The 20,270-nt window shown below is 33.8% G+C and overlaps 1 protein-coding gene across 2 annotated transcripts in view; it reads left to right on the top strand.

Moving 5' to 3' along the window:
- The window catches only part of LOC124357173 (calcium uniporter protein, mitochondrial), a 433,451-nt gene that overhangs the window by 117,429 nt on the left and 295,752 nt on the right, over positions 1 to 20,270 (top strand). The gene's annotated exons all lie outside the window — the stretch shown is intronic.

The following is a 20,270-nucleotide window of genomic DNA, read 5'->3' as shown; positions in this document are numbered from 1 at the left end:
GGAATGACGGAATCAGCGCGACCTTTCCACCTCGATCTCTCCTTGACTCTTCTGTGACTCCTTGGGCTTAATCATCTGGTCCACGGGATGGCCCCGTCGGACGAGCTGCTTCAATCCTGCATTTGCATGCAGCGTCAAATGGATCTGCCATTCCCGTGGTTCACTTTTTGGTGGATCAAGGTCAAGACGGACAAATGTGAGGCGATTTCTCTTTCACATAGAACGACTATGGTCCGGTTATCCAGGGTGACAGACACCGATGAAATACGTTGACAAGGTATCTCGAGATTGTGCTTCAAGGCGGCTCTCGACAAACTTTGCTGCAACCCGCAGGATCTAGACGGGCCGGGCGGCCTTCATGTCTCTTGCTCCACTTCTTCGCCGCTCTTCACCGCTTACCACCTCCATTAAGCTGCTCCTTTACACCACGACCATACGACCCTCCATCGCTTGTGTGGTACAACCAGCTAGCCACTACCCCTAGGAAACAGCTCGAATCATTCCATCACAGGGTTATTCGTTTCCTATTTGAAACCCCTTGGTTTGTTCGGAACACTGTCATGTTGCGCTTCCTTGGCATCCCGACCGGTGGCGACTACATCAACTCTGCACATTTTTAAATGGCTGATTTCTCGGAGTGGGACCACGGCCCTGTTCCACTGCACTACCTGAGACGTCCCAGGGCATTGCTGTACGACTCTGCCTAAGCGCTTCATTCATCTAGACTGGTCGTTCATCCTCCAACTCTACCGACCACGTGCATCCTCTTCATTCTTAATCTATTTGTTAGCGACTTGACTCTATTAACTACACTTCAGGACTGCACCATTCTCCCCCAGCACTAAAGCGTATGCTGGTATACACTGCTGTTTTGCTCTCCAGCAGTCTTTGTGACATTGTTTCAGCAGCTGTTCTGAAGGGAACCACGGCTCAGTTCAGTTCAACACGGTTGTAATTTAATTAATTTCGTAGTACAGTAAATTAAACACTTTAAAGTTTTTGGTGTTTAGAAAGCTTCAGTCATACCTCCACTACAGTTACTAATATAAATGTAACGTCTAATAACTTAAACTAAAAAAAGATTATGGTTGCCTGTAAAGTCGGTTTTACGGGCGAAGATTTTACGTGACAACGTCTTTTTCTCGGTAGAATATTTATTGATATGAATATTATTAAATTGCACAATAGGAACAAGGAATTGAATGAAAATAAGAATTGCACAAATTTTAACTATAGAAATATATTTTGTTTACTAAAACATTGTACATAATTTGAAATTAATTAAAATTTGTTATTGTAAATGGTAAAGTTGAATAAAACATTTACTAAAATTGGAATTTGAAATTCTTGCTAAACACAGTTAAATTCTCACTCCGCGCGTGGTGATTGGTCGGTTTAGTTCGTTTGTTTGGTCGCACTGTTATGACAGGTTAGAGGTTATAATTTGTTATTTTAAATGTTTGACTAGCAATACGCGCTGTTTCTTCTCAATCGACTGAATTACGATTGATTGCAGAGTGATTTAAACTAATAATTTACTTAACACTATCAACATTTGTCAATAGTATGACATAACCTATAAACTCAGTTTCTCAACTTTTGTGTCAATCTAACAATTAATCAATCAATCATAGTTTACGATAATGAAATATCAGTGTACAATTATTTACCTTTATTGTTGTAGTTGTAAATGACGAATCTAAGCACTCCACATTTTCACGAATAAACATAGTTATCTGCTTTATCCCGTGCGGCGGACCCACAGTTATCTGCTTTATCCCGTGCGGATCCCGTGCGGCGGACCCACTGGACGGGCATCGTAACGTTACCGGGCGTTACACTTTTTCATGAGTGACTCCGAGCCGCAACCTAATTTAAGACGTTGTCACGTGAAAATATGTATAACACCGGTATCGTATTATGCTTTATTGATTCGAACCGAACATCAAATGGTTATTTACATATGTCTTAGACAAATTCTTAATTTTACGATTACGATTTGACAAAATGTCTCAACATGTTGAATGTCTACTCTTATGCCTCATTTGAGGTAGTCATGTATAATGTATTAGAACTGTTGAAAATTTCCAGTTAATCTACACAATACTCTTTGATTAAAATGTTTAGCATTTCTTCTAAATAGGTTAATTTTTTCTGAATAGTTGACAGATTTGGATACTATCCGGCATAGAAGAACACGAGAGTCATATCTTGAAAACTTTGAGAATTTCACTGACATAATAACATTTATATATAAATAACCTTTATAAATTATAATAATGTTTTATATATATATATAATTTTTTTATGAATCATATTTATACTAATGTTTAGTGAGTTCTAAGTATGATAGAAACAGAACCCAGGTCAGAAAATGTAGTAACGGAAACTATCAAAGCAGTAAGTAGACCATTGACACAGGTGGCTTTGACTTTCGTTAGGTTCCGTCCAGTCCTTTTGTGCTCGTTATATCGGGTTTTCTTAGTTATGTTACAAAAGACGAGGGAAATATTGATTATGAAACTAATGAATGATCTTACAGTCCCAAATATCTGACTTTTATTTGGTAACTACGTGAGTTTTACGGTGCTCCTTAGTTTGGCTCTCCTTTATAAAGAGTAATTCTGTCTAACAGTATAATGTCTGTGGCAGACTACAGTACTAGGAATTAGCATCCTGGCTAAGAGGCTGTAAACACCATTATGAAGCCTCCGACTAACAACAGCAGGACTGAAGTAGCGCGTCTGTCTGGCGCCGGACTGCGTGCATACTGGGTCACTTGAAACCCTACTTGATTTACGCGCATCGGGTGAAACTTTATCGTCACAGATAATTGTTGAGATACACTTCTACGCTCAGTTGTGTACGGATACGGGGTTTAAACGGAATTTTAATTTTCATTATATTTTTAATAATGGCTTGTGAAAGCTAAGTGGCCAACCCTTACAGGCGAAATAATGGAATATATCGAAATAGAATAAATAGTTTAAACTCTATTGTATTTCCAGTGTTCGTGATTTGATTTTGTATATTATCGTACATGAAGCGACCAATGCATCAAGACAAACCGACGAACCAGTCTCGATATTGTTTGTAATATTGTTAATATATAATGTAGCATACTGTAAATATTAAACTACTCGTTGACCGTGTTAGATCATGAAATTGAAAATTCTATCATCACAATGTGTATTCTGGGATAGTATAATAAGCTCAGCAAGAGTTTCAATTGATTTAATATTCGGTGGAAGAATGTTTAAAATTTAAGATGAAGTTAATTTACAAATGCTAAATTTTAAATGTGACAGCCTAATCACTGTGGAAGCCTTAATATCTTGCAAGCCTAAGTAAAAGGCTCTTGAGGAAGACTATACTCCCGACCCAGGAAGCAGCTATTGCTCACCCGTTGTAATCACCAAAATTTATTTATGGGATGTTTTGAAATTGAATAAGTACGAATCCTAATCAGTATTTTCAACCAGTAAACAGAGTATCATTAATTGTTTTCAAAATCCCAAAATTATCACTAACAATCTGATTTCTTAAGAGTTTACAAAAATTAAATTACGACTTCAATTATTAACTTAGAAATCTCAAATTTTAGTATATCGTTCTTTAAGAGATATACAACACATGCTGATAAGAATTTTTTACTGTCACTATTTTTTTATAGTAAGGATTTAAAGTGGAAACAGCTTAAATTTTAAAGAGATAACTGTGTTTTATCCATATTTTTGGTAATCACAATTTACAAAACCACAAAAATATTGTTTTTTCGCTCTAATACGTTGGAGAAAACTAACCAAAAAGCAAAAAACTTTTCGGATTGTTATATGTGTACATTTTAATATGATGACGTTTGGTGAGATGTTTAGCGTGTGAGAGGGGTCGCCGAGACCAGGCTCCGTCAGGGATCTTCTATAGAAAAATAAACTATGGATTCGAAACATTCCCCAGATATTATATAGATAAGCAACTTCCCAATCATCCAAAACCACAGATACTATGAAGTTCCAGCACACAATGATCCTAGTATTCCACATCTTGTAGGTACTTCATCTTCCGGTACCTCCAAAAAAACTTCTCTATGGTTGATTTTGGTGTGTAGTCAGTATGTGAGATATGAAATATATGTCTGTTTATCAAATGAATGTATTTAAGTTTTTATCAATTAATGTAGAACAAAATTCTGTATGATACGGTCTCAAAAATAGTAAAATTCCCCACCAATCTTCTTTATTCCTCTTTGAAGGCAAACTTTCATAAATCTGGTGTTCAGAAAGTACGGATTTACTTCAATAAACTGTAAAGTTTTGTAATTATTGACGGTGGATGATTTTAAATATTAAAGGTTCTCAAATATTAACCGTAGTTAATATTATAAAAAAATACAACTCTGTGTTTCTGAGATTGAAATATATCCTCTTCGTCAGCTTCCTAAATACCTTAAGGCATAAAACTTATTATTTGACAATAACCTTAAACAAATACTTGAGGGACCAGGGTAGTTAAATCAAATTTCAACCATGTCACTGCAAAGAATAAGCGCACTGAACAACCCATCCGTGCCCACCAGAGGCGGTGAAAGGCTGAGGAAGAATTAATATGATCGCTTCCTGTTGCAGCGTGGCACGTTATCTGAAATAAAACCATGATGGCGAGGTGGTGGGAAAGAACGGTTTAGAGTAAAAAATAAATAAATAAAAATCTTTCTTTTTAATTCCAAAGTCATTGTGTTATTCAAATTCAAATATTAAATCCAATAATTTGTTAAACCCTAAACAGTGAGCAGAAGATAAAACATTATATTTAATGATACAATGAACTATTGATAAAACGTAATCACTAGATTGTAGACTACTCTAGAACAAGAGGTATGTAATTATATTACACTTAATACGTTATGTGCATCTGCACCTGTGTACAGCACTGGGGTGATTACTATATATCGGATTGGTCTGATTGCACTACTTTCCCTTATGTTGTTGTAACGGTAAGTTATATACCTTGTTACATTCATGTATATATACAATGGACAAAGGTAGAGCAAGAATGAAATCTTGACGCATCTTGAGTTTGGGAATATGGAAATATATATCAGGATGGTACACATTTGTAACCTGAGGGGCAGGCTCAAATTGTCCGTGGGCTGTATTCAATTCCGTCATTGGCTTTGCCACTGGAAAAGTACAACAACAGAATGAAAATTATGCTGCTAATTAGTTATAGGAATCAGGAAATGTGTCGGAATAGTACAAGAGTAGTTTTAAAGCTAAATTTTTATTACAAAATACTAAAATTGTGGCATACACTATAAACACTATCTTCAACTTAAAACACTGTCCAGATTAATAGCGTACCTAGAGTTTGTAGAGAATCGGTCATGTTTTTCTTGCACATTAGCTTCGACTAACTCGTGCAACAGCATGTACGAAGAGGAAACTTCTCAAGCAGTCACGCAACACGTTATCTCTCATCGGAACCTTTTTGTTTTTGACCCTAATATAGTCATCGATTTTAGTCCCTCCCTTAACCTCTTGTGTATCCGTGTGCATTTCTAAGGCCACTTAAGTGACAATAGGCGTTCGATGATTCTGGCAGGACTGGGTTCTACCGTTAGTTTTTATATGAAATATTCCATTATACAATCCCTTAATATAGTAGAAAGTAAAAACAGAGCCAGATACTAAAAGTTGTAAGGATAAGGCACTGGGGATTTAGCGCCTATTATAGAGTGAGCAGCGAACTGGAGTAATAACAATCGGCTTGTAATTGGACAACTCCTTCACTTCGTTCTAAAGTCGACTTAATTGGCTGACTACCACTTCACATACAACTTCTCTATATCTCGTGGAGTTGTTTTGGTAGAAGTTAACAAGAAAACATTGTTTGCCGTTTTGCAAGAACCGTAACAATGAAATCAAATCTGTATTCTTTATGGAATTGTCCACCACCAAATTTCGTTTACAAGATACATCAGTTAAATATCCTACAAGTTATCGAATTTTCACATATTATGCCATGTTATTAATATTGGATATGATATTTGTCCTAACAGTTGTATATTTTGGCTACTGTTATCTTTTTCAAAATGAAAATATGTGTATTTTTAGTATAAATTATTTATAAAATTGATGAGGCAATAATCATACGCAATACATAAAAGAAAATATTTCTTTACATGAGAATCATAAAGATATATTGATACATTATATAACAAATATATACTGGTAAATCTTTTACATCTAACGTCACTACAGCTTGTTGTAAAAATATACTGTTATTTTTTGGGATTGTTAAAATTAACTATTAAATATTACTACAATCGCATTTATGTTGTGTTTTATTATGGATATGAATTCTTTTTAAGGTTTTTCGGAAACCGTGTAATGTGAAAAAGAAGCTTCGAAATCGGATATTCCTAACTTTATTATACTTTACTTGAAAGCTTGTCTCATACTACAGACCTAACGAGCATTTATGAACAAAGAGGAAGAGACGGGATAATATTAGGTGAATAAAATCAGACATGGTAGCTGAGGCTCAGACATTGAAGCTTGTTACTGACTGTGTCACACCTGAGTCAATGAACAGTCAGTAGGCAAAGTAGCTGTGCAACGTATCCAGCGAACGAACTCATAATGATGTTATTTTCGTTAAAAGAAATCGTAATAATAGCGACGTGTCCTTTGTTAGACAGTCCTGTCTGTACTAACCCAGACTCAGGTAATTGGATTGTTTCTGTCAGTGCTCAGTGTGTTTAGAGATCAATAGTGTATTACGGTGACATATCGTAAGAACAATGTGAACAACAGTGCACAATGAGAAAGCGCGTCAGCAGGCACGCTACACGCTGTCTTTCATCGGTACCTTTTGTTTCGACCATTTGATTGTCACTCATCTCGTAGCAGGTCTATTTAACGAGAGATATAGAAGTGACGAATGCCCGATTTTCGGTTCGTCACATTGCAACGTTCAAATAAAATCTCAAATATCAATAATATAAAATTTACAAAATTTAAGTATAATAAAATTGCTAACAGAAGTTTGAATATTACATTTTATACCTATTGCAGTCATTGAAAGACTGAATAACAAACTCTAACTCGAGTTAATTAACTTGTAATTGAACAATACTTGATTTACTACGGAAGCCTCTCTACATAATTGCCTGAGATTTCAAGTACACTTTTCACTCTTTGCTACATTTTATACTATTAGTAATTTTAAATTTGCATAACGATTGGAAATATAGTCTCAATTTTGACAAGTTGCTTTTTGTAAACAGAGTTACTCTGAGTTTTATAACAGGCAGAACACGACCAACAAATCTTCAAGATTGAGACGGTACAGTTTACGTTAGCAGTTTAAATAATACATTTTTGAGAATTACCACTATCGTGTAATGAAACAATATTTTTCACACCAAATATAATATAGTACCCAAGTGACTACTCTGGGAATGTATTTCACTACGTTATAACTGAAGAAGGAAGTGCAATCACTATTGAAAATAAACCCTAAATGGTGCTTTAAACTTAGCTTGTAATATAATATAGTACCTAAGTGACTAATCTGGGAATGTATTTGACTACGTTATAATTGAAGAAGGAAGTGCAATCACTATTAAAAATAAACCCTAAATGGTGCTTTAAACTTTGCTTGTAATATAATATAGTACCTAAGTGAATCTGGGAATGTATTTGACTACGTTATAATTGAAGAAGGAAGTGCAATCACTATTGAAAATAAACCCTACAGTAAATGGTGCTTTAAACTTAGCTTGTAATATAATATAGTACCTAAGTGACTAATCTGGGAATGTATTTGACTACGTTATAATTGAAGAAGGAAGTGCAATCACTATTGAAAATAAACCCTACAGTAAATGGTGCTTTAAACTTAGCTTGTAATATAATATAGTACCTAAGTGACTAATCTGGGAATGTATTTGACTACGTTATAATTGAAGAAGGAAGTGCAATCACTATTGAAAATAAACCCTACAGTAAATGGTGCTTTAAACTTAGCTTGTAATATGGCTTGGCTGCTGAATGCATTCTTGTAGTAAGCTGAGGGGTGCTCTGTTTGAAAGTTTATTGGCTGTACTCGTAAATTGCGGTGTACACTGTTACTAGCGTATAACGTGACTACTGACAAGCACTTACGCAGTGTGTTGGGGTGTGTCTTGTTGGTACATTAGTAACACAACACTCGCGGCTGATCACTTAACGTTCAGTGAACTGATACAATCAATCTTGACATTGCCGGATTTCAGATGAGTATTTGCACGCCTGAGTAATAAAGAATGAACGCAAAAACTTTATTTTATTGCTGTGTTTCAATATGTTATAATGCAATATGAGAGTTTATGTTATATTTTTCCGACAAATTCCGTAATTAGTTAAACATGAAATTAGTGGAGTCGATTAAAGTAAAGCAATATCTTATTTTACCAGGGCTAAGAAGCCATCTATACACAACACGGATACCATCGGCTTAAATGTGACTTCAGAACCACCATTACTATTATTTAGTAACCACACAACTCACATATTTTTTTGTGCTCTTCTCGTAAATTTACTCGCTGCAACCCTTCCCGACTGGAAATACTCACTCAGAAATCTGTAAGTGCTTTCCTTTTGCTACAGTTTGTGTTACAATCGCCACACCACTTACTTCACGTCTCATCGCGGTCAAGTGTGTATCAGCAACAAAAGTAAACCTCGTATTATTATGTTAGCCTCTTATGAAGATTAGGTGAAAGAGTTCCTCATTTGTTGAACAGAGCCGGTTATAATTTAGAATTTAAATATCTTGATTTTCTAACATTCAATACAAATTATCCGACCTTTACTTACGGAGCTCGTGTGGAAATACAGTTAGACATAACTATTTTTAAACAGAGTTTATTTGCAGTTGGCAGCCAGTATATTATGCTAATTCACTGAACACCTTCACAATTCAGAACAACATAAACCATAAAAATAAGAATGGGAAAATACATATAAAATAAGAATATATAGCAAATCCGTGCATTCCAGGACCCTCATAAAACACTATTTCGATAGAATAAATCATAAAGAATCTAAGAATTGAATAACATATATAATTAACGGTGCATTAATTATAAAGAACTAAATAGCAATGCATAACAATGCTGTATAACAATAGAGAATAAATAATCAATGATATAACAGTACATGTATCATATCGTTAAGAGTGATAAAAAACTAAATAATTACCAAGACAATAAATAACATCTATTAGTTAACAACTATTGGCCCATTTCATTTTGCATATTGCAGTTTTTTTATTTTACTCTTTTTTAATTAGCAATTTTCTTTTTACTTCAATTAATTTTAGTACAAGTAATTGTCACTCCTGGGAAGTACCGTGTTTTTAATAAAATCCTGGCCTTGGTTAATACAGATATCACTATAGTTGGCTTAAATATTTCAGAGAACAGTAGTATGGCTAGAGGAATTAATGACAGCTTATTACTGTTTGCTAATTACATGGTGATAGAGCATTTGTGTTGTGTGTTGTGTTCATCGATTACAATAATATCAAATGTGGATAGAAGTTTTCCTTCATTTGGGTAGATTCACGGTTGTGTATGAGGAAAATAGGTAGCCAAGAGAGCAGTTCCCATTATTCGTCCTTACACCAGTTGTTATCGCTGCAAATTATTTTATGAGCGCAGAGGATTTGACGTGGATTGCTCTCTCGGCTGCTGGCTGCTGCATAAATTATGTGATACAGTCATGACACATTTGCTGCTGTACTGAAATAATTCAAAAATTAATCTGCCAACACTAATTCTTTGCAGTGTGTATGTCGAAAGAAGAATGTAGACTTAGTCGTTTAATTACAAGCCTTATGTGTTTGTAGAAACCGCAAACGAGCTTGCATTTAACAGTACAGCCCAAGAGCCTAGTGTCTACCTGGTTGTATAAACACAAATCCTAGTTTCAAATAGTTTCTGAAGTCTATCAATGCCATATATACAAACATATCTTTTTACACACACACACGCGCGCGCGCGCGCACACACACACACACACACACACACACACATATATTCACCAAATTTGCAAATTTGTATAAGTGGCAATAGCCTAACTTAAATTCAATAAACATTGAATCGCAAAAAGCAATTGCTCCGCCGGGACTCGAACCCGGATCTCTCACTTGCCGGGTGAATGTGCTACCATTACACATTATATATATATATATAATGTATATAATATATATATATATATTTATATAGATCAATTGACTACAGATTTACATACATACATACATACATATATATATATATATATATATATATATATATATATATATATATATACATATGTATGTATGTAAATCTGCTTAACAAACCAGTAAACAATAAACGGTATCGATGACTTTGACCTCGTTCAAAATAGCTCTCGTGCAGGCGATAATTAACCATTTATTGCCTTTATAGTTACTCTTTCGTTTAAGTAAAGTACTAGGGTTTGCCTTCACACAGTTACGAGTTATTTATACTGTTTAAACGCTGTAATTACTGTAGTACCGTAGGGAATATATACTTTGTACATAGAGAAGATTTACTAGACTATAGGGTGGAGTGTGCCTTATGCTTTTTTCTAAACGGATTGGTTCCTCCTTCTCGTCACACAAAGATCGCGTTAATATCGGAAGGTATGTAATTATGAGAACTCCTGTAACAACAGTTATTAAAAGTCTAGGGAGCGACAAGCAATTTGCATTCTATGTATAAGCACGCGACCTACCTAGTCTTCCTTGAAATGTATAAAGGAATTTCCTTTAAAAGTAAGTTTATTGTATACCTCGTTAGTTTTGGTGGAATCAAAATAGAAGGACCTTAAAATTATTTAAAATTTAAGAAGATAATTTCCTAGGGATGTTATTTCTAAGTCAAAATTTGTTTGAATGTGTGACTTTCTGATTACTTACATCAAGGTGTGTCGACAAAAACTGCCGAGGATTTCGTTAGGACTGCTTGGTGATGCGGAGATTCACAGCCAATAAGCATTTTATATTTGAAATTTAAAAACACCAATACTAAACTACAATACTTTAAGTTTATAAAAGTATAATAATATAAATGTCAAAATGTTCTTGCATATTCGTAAGAATAAATGCAGAAGTCGAAACAAATTACCCCAAAACCACAGATACCGCTTCAATACTCTTACACTTAACCTGGAGACCAACGGATTAAAGGTGACTTCAAAACCTCCACCACCAATGGCCTAACAGCCGGATCGCTTGCAATGAACAGTATCGTTCAGCGGTCACCCATCCAAGCAGCAGCCGCGCTCGGCGTTGTTTGATTCGGTTATGTCGCAAAGTGCGTGTGAAACTGTTGATGTATGCATGCCTGCGCAATGATTTTGCCTGTTTGATTACTATTATATTTTTGCATATAGAAGTAACCGGTTTTATGATTAAAACTATTGACATTATAGACAAAATATAATGCATGAAGTTGAGAACAATTCGTATATTAGATAACTCAGTGCCTGTGGATACCCGGTCATTCGTTGATACAAGCGTAACTTTCCGATTCTAGATGCAGCAATACTTGTACAGGAAAACTAAATCGTGTATTCTGAGGTAACTTGATAAATTTACGTGTAATGTTGACATTGTGTTGCCTAATCGATAGAAATATGATCCTCACTAGAGAATATATCCTCTATAATAAAACGAACGTTATACCTATGTTTTATGTTTCCCCTAGTATTAGAATTCATAGTATAGTTATTTAGAAGGGGAGAATATTGTTTCCTGTTACGGTACGAACAATCCGCAGTACGACACTGGAGACAACAATAGTTGTTGCTACCGGTACGTAGTCACAGACTGCAGCGCCTGCAGAACTACTACACTATTCTGTGGCTCTACTCTTTATGACTCAACCTGTCTCCATTATTCACTCCTACAAAAGGTCTGCCAACGCAGCCTTATCTCGGGACAAATATGTTAGGCGGTCTACGTTGTCGAGTACTTCTAACTTAGTAGGACATATTATTTGACTGACCGGACATATGAACATTATGATTCTTTTTTTAGAAGTCCACTAGTAATTAGTGTTATTACCACTATAGATATTCACAGGAAATACATAAAGTAGTTATTGTATTGTTGCAGTGAAAATTTGGTTTAAAAGGCATTATACTGATGTATAAACCTAAATTATGGTTAGAAATGTAATATTTTTAAACTAAATCGTTTTGTAAAATTGTACTTGGACGTCTGTTTAGATATTGGCATACACTGATTGTTTCCACACTTCCTGTGAAGTTAAAAAAAAAGGCTAATGATATGGATCCTGAGGTCGGAGGGAAAAATCCTTCCTTACACTGTATCTATCTTTCATGATTTTTCAGGGCGTTGATGAATCAGTCAGTCAGGATATATATTTATTCGCTATATATACACACATATTATTCGCTAAATATTACGATTTTTATTGCGACATAAGTTTACCTTTCAAACGCTTGTACCAGCTGTACTAGCCAGTCGTGGGAATCAATAATTCACTTATCTATCACGGCTTTGTCATCGGCAGTTGATTTTCTAAATGGAGTTCCTCTGTTATATCGTCTGTCACTGTCAATCAAGTATATTTCTAATCAAATACAGAGTAGGATATGGGGATTGGTGGTTGGTTTCTTTCAGTTTATTCTATTATCAGAAATTCTTTTCTCCCTGAATGTATCAGTACCTACATTATTTTGGCTGAGTGTTCAAAGTTCAGCCATATTCGATATTTAAGTATCATATTATTTATTATTTTTTACCTTTAGAACTAATTGTATATGACAGAATTTTATCTAAAGTATATACTTTAAATAATTCATAACTCCCACTTTATACATTTGAACAAACATTTTAATTTAATACATTTGGATTGAACATTGTTATAGTCTAATTGAAATAAAATTTTAATCCAATGTTTTATATTTATATTTTTTATTATATTGTTTGTATCATTTATTTTATTTTCATATAGTAACTAATCTAAAAAAGTATTTATGTAGAGCTTACCTCTTACCATAGTTGGTGTATTATGTATGGTTATAATTTACTATTTTGTTGCAGCTTTAGTATGGCATTATATTAACTGTGTGTTACACACATATTTTTCTTAATTTATGCCATTTTCAATGCTTTGTTGTTTCTTTTTCTGTCTCTTTATCTAGTTATGTAGTAAGCGCACAATGTATTAATAGAACTCAGAGCCACCACAGGATTCGTCCCATGTGGCTCTTTATTCTTATTGTAATATGTGACCACAAAGAAATAAGATTTCTGATTTGTCTAATAATTTAATATTTGTATTTAAGGCGAAACGCTTCTCTAAATTAGGTATGAAAGCACATTTCTATATGCCTATTAAACTTAAAAATGTTAACGTTAAAAAACTAACTTAATTAAAAACACTACTTACCTTTTATTTGATATTTACTCATAAGACCATCAGTTGAGATATGTATAATACTATATTGTAAAGTGTTTTTTTACTGCTCTTCTTGTGTTTAATTGTGGGGTAGGATATAAATTTATTCCAATTCTATCCGTCAATCGCCCTTAATGAAGACAGCTTTCAAAAAATACAGTGCTAATAGCGTGACGTTTTCACCAAACTCCTCCAGCATTGAAACACTGTAAGTGGATGCCATTTGTATTATTCTCGTCGTTCCAAGAGTGCTTTTTCGCAGAGTAGCACTCAAAAAGTGCATTTCCAAAAGTGCATACTACTGTATAGAGAGCATGTCGATATACCAGCCGATATTCTTACAATCAACCCACCTTCGTAAGAATGTCATATTTTTTGTTAGAGGAAATTTAACAGTCTAAGCAGTATTTGTGTGATAAATATATATGTAGCCTACATCTCGAGTCTAATTATTTTACTAAACTTTTTTCTTGTGGTAATAAACATAAATTTGATTTGTGCGAGAATCTTATCCAAAAGTGAAGGGAGAGTCGATGGTACATGGTACAGAGTCGATACCGTAAAAAGCTCGATGATACTGATATAAATAGTCCTACGGTTACAGACAGGATCCAACTCAAATCCAAAATTCGACGTCAAAGACCGCGTGCCATCGGCACTCCCAATATTCCAAATATATGGACACGTATTTAAAACATCTGAGGATAAGTGATCTAGGTAATGCTAACCAGTAGAATTTGGCCCTTTAGGTGTTCGTCCTGATAAGTTACTATTCAGCTGTGAATTATATATGAACAAGGTGCAACTAAATGTAAACTTCCCAAATTGGGATATATTTTCTAGCTCCCCGCCACAATACACAGTTAAGGTCACGTGAAGTGCTAGTTAAACTGTTATAGTACGTTGTAACTACTTCTAATTAACTTCAGGTAACGTACTGTAACTAAAACTATACAACTACCTGCATAGAAACATTGTTATTACTACTACCCTAAAATTCAATAATATAACGAAATATGTTTATACACTCCTAATATTTAATACATCCAGATTCGAGTATAGTCGTAACATTTATAGTGTGTCCTATGTTCTGTAAATAAGAATACTTTAAAATAGAAAGTCTTTAATTTATAAAAAAATGTAAATTTTGTTTATTTTATTTTTTAATTAGGTACTTAATAAGTATGGCTAAATCCCCAATATTTGATTGTTAGCTAAAGTAAATGAGTAAAGTTATTGTTCTAAAATAAAATAAGACTTTTGAACTAAGACAATGTTTTAATTATCCTGTATTACTTGTTTTATCTTAAAATAAAAAGGAAATTTAGTCGTAAAGTCGAAGTACATAAAATTGTTTGCTTGAGAGAAGACCCACCACGGTCTTCTAATAAAACTGGTGTAATTTGGTCTGTTGTCCTTTCTTTAAGGAATTGAAGGTAAACTAAAGCGTAACTATAAATTGTCACTTGAGGTGTACAAATTTATTTGTGGGAGTTCATGTCATGATGAGAGGGCCGTGGCCAGATCAAAGTAGACGTTACTGATTGGCCTACTACGAATGGACAGTCCAGGCCAGTGTGATTCAGCAATGAGTTTATGATGGATGCTTCCTTTTAGTTATCTATCCTACGACTACTGTTAATTAAAAATTTTTATTCTTGTCGCCAAACATATAGATGGTAAAAGAAGGGGTAAGAGATGTCTTATTTTACTAGGTAAAGTTAGTATTAATAAGCCCTCTCACGTAACCTGGTGCCAACGGCTTTAAGGTGATTTCTGAAGCACTACAACATACGATGGTTCTGATGTTTGGACAGGAGAGCTGCTTACAGGATCACTCGGCGGTCACCAATACTAGAAGCAGCCGTGCACGACGTTGCTTCACTCGGTTAGAGTAAGAATGCGCAGACAGCGATTTGATTCGAAATATCGTATACCGTGAAAATGTAGAATAAAATACACAGAGCGTGACGTGACTCTGTAAACATTTATTTTACAGTTTGGCGTTGTGTCGCGTCGCTGTCTATGTAGTTTTTACCTTATCTTGCGATAACGGCCGTTCCCACTACAATGTGTCATTGGCGATTAATGGGCCTTTGAGAGTAATAGTTGCCCATAATAGCATGAAATTCAAACATTTGGTTAAATAATAAATTTTCAAATACTATCCAAGCATTACTATGCGAAAGAAGAAGGGGTTTTGAATATACAAAGAGTGGAGATAATCTCTCACTTCCCAACATTCAGGGAATATCATTAAACTACTTAAAGTTGTTTTGTCTATTGGTGTAAGGCAAATCAAAAATGTTTTAACCAAGACCTATCTTTTAACCTATAAAATGAAAGAACAGACAATACCTGCTTATGTTTTGTATGTCGTAATGTGTCCATCCACCATTTTTATGGTTGAAGTATGTTGTTTTTGTATTGTATTCTTTTTTATTAATGTTTAATGGAAAAATCTGGTCGTAGGCGGGTTTTAATGTTTGTATATTGACGAGCTTCCATGTGGAAATATTTCTTAGCTGTCTTTCTATTTGACTATAATTTCTCTCTTGTAGGAAACGGAGCAAATACACAACATAATTCAAAGAAAATGGCATTTTTTGTTAAAACATAATATATTCGTTTAATGTCCTTTAGTTAAATAATGTATAACAATACAAGGTATAATGTTATGAATAAACTTACAATAATATAAATACAAATTTTTTAATGTACCATATTTTCTTTAGAGAGGATATAAGAGGGCTTTTGTACCTATATTAGATTTTGATTTTACGTTTCTTTATCAAAGGCATTATTTTATTCATATTAAAATGATAGGTATGAATTGCTTTCAACCCATCTCCCTCGTTGCGAAACATGAAATTGTAAAATTCTTATAAATAAACAATTTTAATATACAATGAACATTTAATAAAGCTTACGATTTAATTTTTACTATAAAAAATTCCTTTATTTTTAAGCTATGAATGAATCAAACAAATATGAAAATGTCAGTTTTTTACTATAAGCAACTGGGTAAAAGGATTTTAATGTTTGTAAATTTTAATTTAAATCAAGTTGTGTCACTTTAGGTTATACAAAGGTATTTCTAAAGTTGTTCGGGTACCATGGAAGTATATAAAAAAATTATTCAAAGTAAAAGTTGTTCGTATTTGTAATATAACTAAATATACTAATTATTTAGTAGTAATATTTCGAAAATATTGGATGGTATATAATTAAAACATGATTAGCAAAGTTATAATAACCATAAAAAATAAAACTGTAATTAAAAAGGTAATTAAAACAATAAACTGCGTTACAAATCCATATAATTGGTCGTTACCAACTTAAAAAGATCATTTATATGTATTATATTATTTGCATCTTCATCACTGATGTTTTGAATTATTTACAACAAATGCGACACCATAAAATGTTATATTGCAATATTTGCTTGAAATTATGAACTTGTACTAACATTTGTTATTTTTGTTTCAGGTAAAACTCTTTTATACCTTTCTTATCTGATGATCTTTGCGTAATGGGTAAGTTGATGACAGCATTACTAGTATAAGCAGTTCAGTAAAATAATAGGTAGAAGTACGAGATACATTATATGGGATGAGTCAGCTAAGGGGTCCTAAACGTATATTAGGAGAACGATTAGAGAAAAAATGCATCCCCTCTAAATCACATACAATGGATCTATGTAAAGAATTTTCATCAATGTGCTGAAATTGGAGGTCACCGGTAGAAGTCTAATTTTTTACACAATTTAAAAATAAAATAGTAAAACCCACTAATTCTTAATCTAAATTTTCGTGTAAAACGTATCTTTTTGTCTGTTTAATAGTGAAATGCAGTTTCAAAAGACGTTTAAAGTGAGGTTCCACACTATGTACTTATTCATAATTATTTTTCAGTTACGACCATTTGAACTGTTATTATAACCATTATTTTAAGGGTTACAGGAAATTTGCAAATCACGTGTATTTGATATGTTATTTTTAGGGGATATATTACTGATTATGCATTTGAAAACTGTATTACTTTATCTGTATTTGTAAATACTTATAGAAAATAATACACTTTTGAAACCTTAATTTTTGTTACGATTTAATCCATTTTATGAAACGGTTCAATATCGATTTAAAAATTTCACCAACACTTTTTTCTAAAAATCTTAAAGGCCACTTCCACGTGACAACGAGTTACGCCTGGAAATGTAGTAATTATAATCTGCAGTAATACTACCGGACAGCTTTTAATTTTTAACATTAAAAATAGTTTTTAACACCTTAAGGGTCTTAAAATTTCTCAAAAGCTGAAGGGAGATATTTGGGAGGATTCATTGACATTTTACATCGTAACACGGTTACCTTTTGTCATTAATATTTATAGATCAAAGTGAGAAATATAGATGTTAGAAAACTAAGTAACTTCAAAATTATACTTATATTTCAGATTGAACCTATTTGAATGAATGGAAAGACGACATTTCGGAAATCAACAAAGGTGAACAAATCGTTTTTCACCAATAGGAACTCTTTCTCTTGTAATTTACAGGGAAGAAAGTAATAAAGTATAAAGCCCCGGCACGGCGCCATCTGCCACGCGCAATCGCGACTCTCGCCCGCCAACATTGATTGGTCGTCTCACTAATATGTATCTAAACATAAATCTAATTACGTAAAAGACCATCTTAATAAGAAATTAACTTTTGTAGTTTAGAAGTTTACAGGAAATAAATACTTTAAAAATCAAAAATTCTTAAGTCCGCATTCATATTTGTATGTATTACATTGTTTATAAAAAGTTTTTAAAACGATTTGTACTTGTATTTTTATTTTGGGTGTGTGCAAAGCCTCAAAAAGATGTAGGACAGTTTTTATGGATTCACGTTACATTAATATGGGCTGAAAGTTAGTTAAGACCCAAAGGATTGCGTGCAAAATTTTTAGTAAAGTAATTGGAGGAGTAAAGAGCAAAAATATTGTTTGTCAGGAGCAGAAAATATTTTAAACAGTTAATTATGTTATTTATATTTTTCTGTTCTATAGTAAAACATTGTGTGAATTATAATTTTAATATATAAGCTGGTTAATAATAATTATTGTTTTCCATCATTCATTCACCGTTATATTTGTTTAGAAATGTTTGCACGATATTGTCCACCAAACAATTTACATAGAAATATTATATTGTTTATTCCAGTGACACCTATGTACGAATGCACACGGGCCATGAATTTGTTTTTAAAATTTATTTGAATATAGTTATTTTGAATTGAATTGAACACACGATAGATTCTAGTCCACCATCTTTAGTAACAATGGAAGAGTTGATACTTCTGAAGTGAAGTAAACATTGTTTTGTAAAAAGATGAAAACGTGTAGGTTATAGAAACGTAGTAATTGTTCATGAAACAAGAAACATTGTTCCTACATGCCACAATCTCCACAATGATGTCAATAGGCTCGGATTGTGTTGTTAGCCGCGTTTGATTGTCAGTCAGATTGTTGTCTGCACCTCTATGATGTTTGCAACAGGTCATTATTTGTTGCGGCAGAGCTTTTACGAGTATGAGGGATAATGGGTTTTGTGAAATATGTGACGTTAAATCTATATTAGGAGAGACGTGAACCACGTGATCATCCTGCACATGAATGCGGTACTTGAGTAGTAGTTTCCAGCACGCTAAGTCAAGCCAAGATGTTGTTGATAAGAAAATAAAGAGGTAAGTATCTAAGTTTCAAACAGAGCTACCCCGTCAGTAACAAATGTGCGGCAAAATTCTGTTTCTTTCTTATGTTTATTTGTTCTCTGTTTAAAGTTTGTTTCTGACAATGGAAGAGTTGTGAAGGAAAGAGGATATTTCGGACATTTGCCGGACAAAAGTAACTACACATAAAGTAACTATGGTACCTTCCTCTGGAGGATTTCAGGCGTCAAGTCTGCAGCAGCATTAAATTTCAGATTCTGCACGTAAGGTGAACTGGAGCTAAATTCAACATTCACATCTAAACAACCTTTCCCGCCATAGCTTAACACTGGCCAAGTGACCATGACTGACGTGCACGAGCCGAGCCTGTGTGACAGTTCTCCTAACTACTGCCACATATATTCTGTGCCGTGCAAACCGGCCGCCTGTGGCTAGGGCTGTCCAAACAGGGACATTCTAATTAGTGCAGTTGCAAACTCGGCGCCACAATACACAGTTTGCTGTTCAGATCACGTGACGTGTTTGTTATGTTGTTACCGTGTTCGACTGCCGCTCTAGTCACCACCGCTTTGGCTCGATTCGACTGCAGCGGAAACGATCGTTGTAGGCACGGTCAAACCTTCATTTACATTCGTAATTATTTAAATTTGTTCTTATTTTTCTCGATAAATATGTTTTATATTCAAGACATGCCCGTTCTTACAATTTAACTTTATAATATCAGTACTTTTATGGTAATAACACTACCGGCTCAGTCGGAATAAGTAGGTAGATTATGTGACAACTATAATGATAATTTATTCTCATAAGATTTACATGTACGGTATTTAGTATCTGGAATACAGTTCGAAACATAAAACATTGTAAATAAATAATAATTTAGGAAACGTTATACAAGAACACTTGCTTTTTCTCTTGCTTCATAAATAACAGTGTTGTGAATATTTTTTAATAATAGCCGCCTTATTGAAACGAAATGACGAACCAAGCAGACTAATTAATGAAGCTAGCCGATATATTCTTTAAAATCAATATTTGCACCAAATTTCAACTCGTCTTGGTCTTTTTTCAGTC

The sequence above is a fragment of the Homalodisca vitripennis genome, chromosome 3 (assembly GCF_021130785.1).
Source record: "Homalodisca vitripennis isolate AUS2020 chromosome 3, UT_GWSS_2.1, whole genome shotgun sequence".
NCBI classification, from domain to species: domain Eukaryota; kingdom Metazoa; phylum Arthropoda; class Insecta; order Hemiptera; family Cicadellidae; genus Homalodisca; species Homalodisca vitripennis.
The sequence above is the reverse complement of the archived record's forward strand: the minus strand, read 5'-3'. Positions and strand labels throughout refer to the sequence as shown.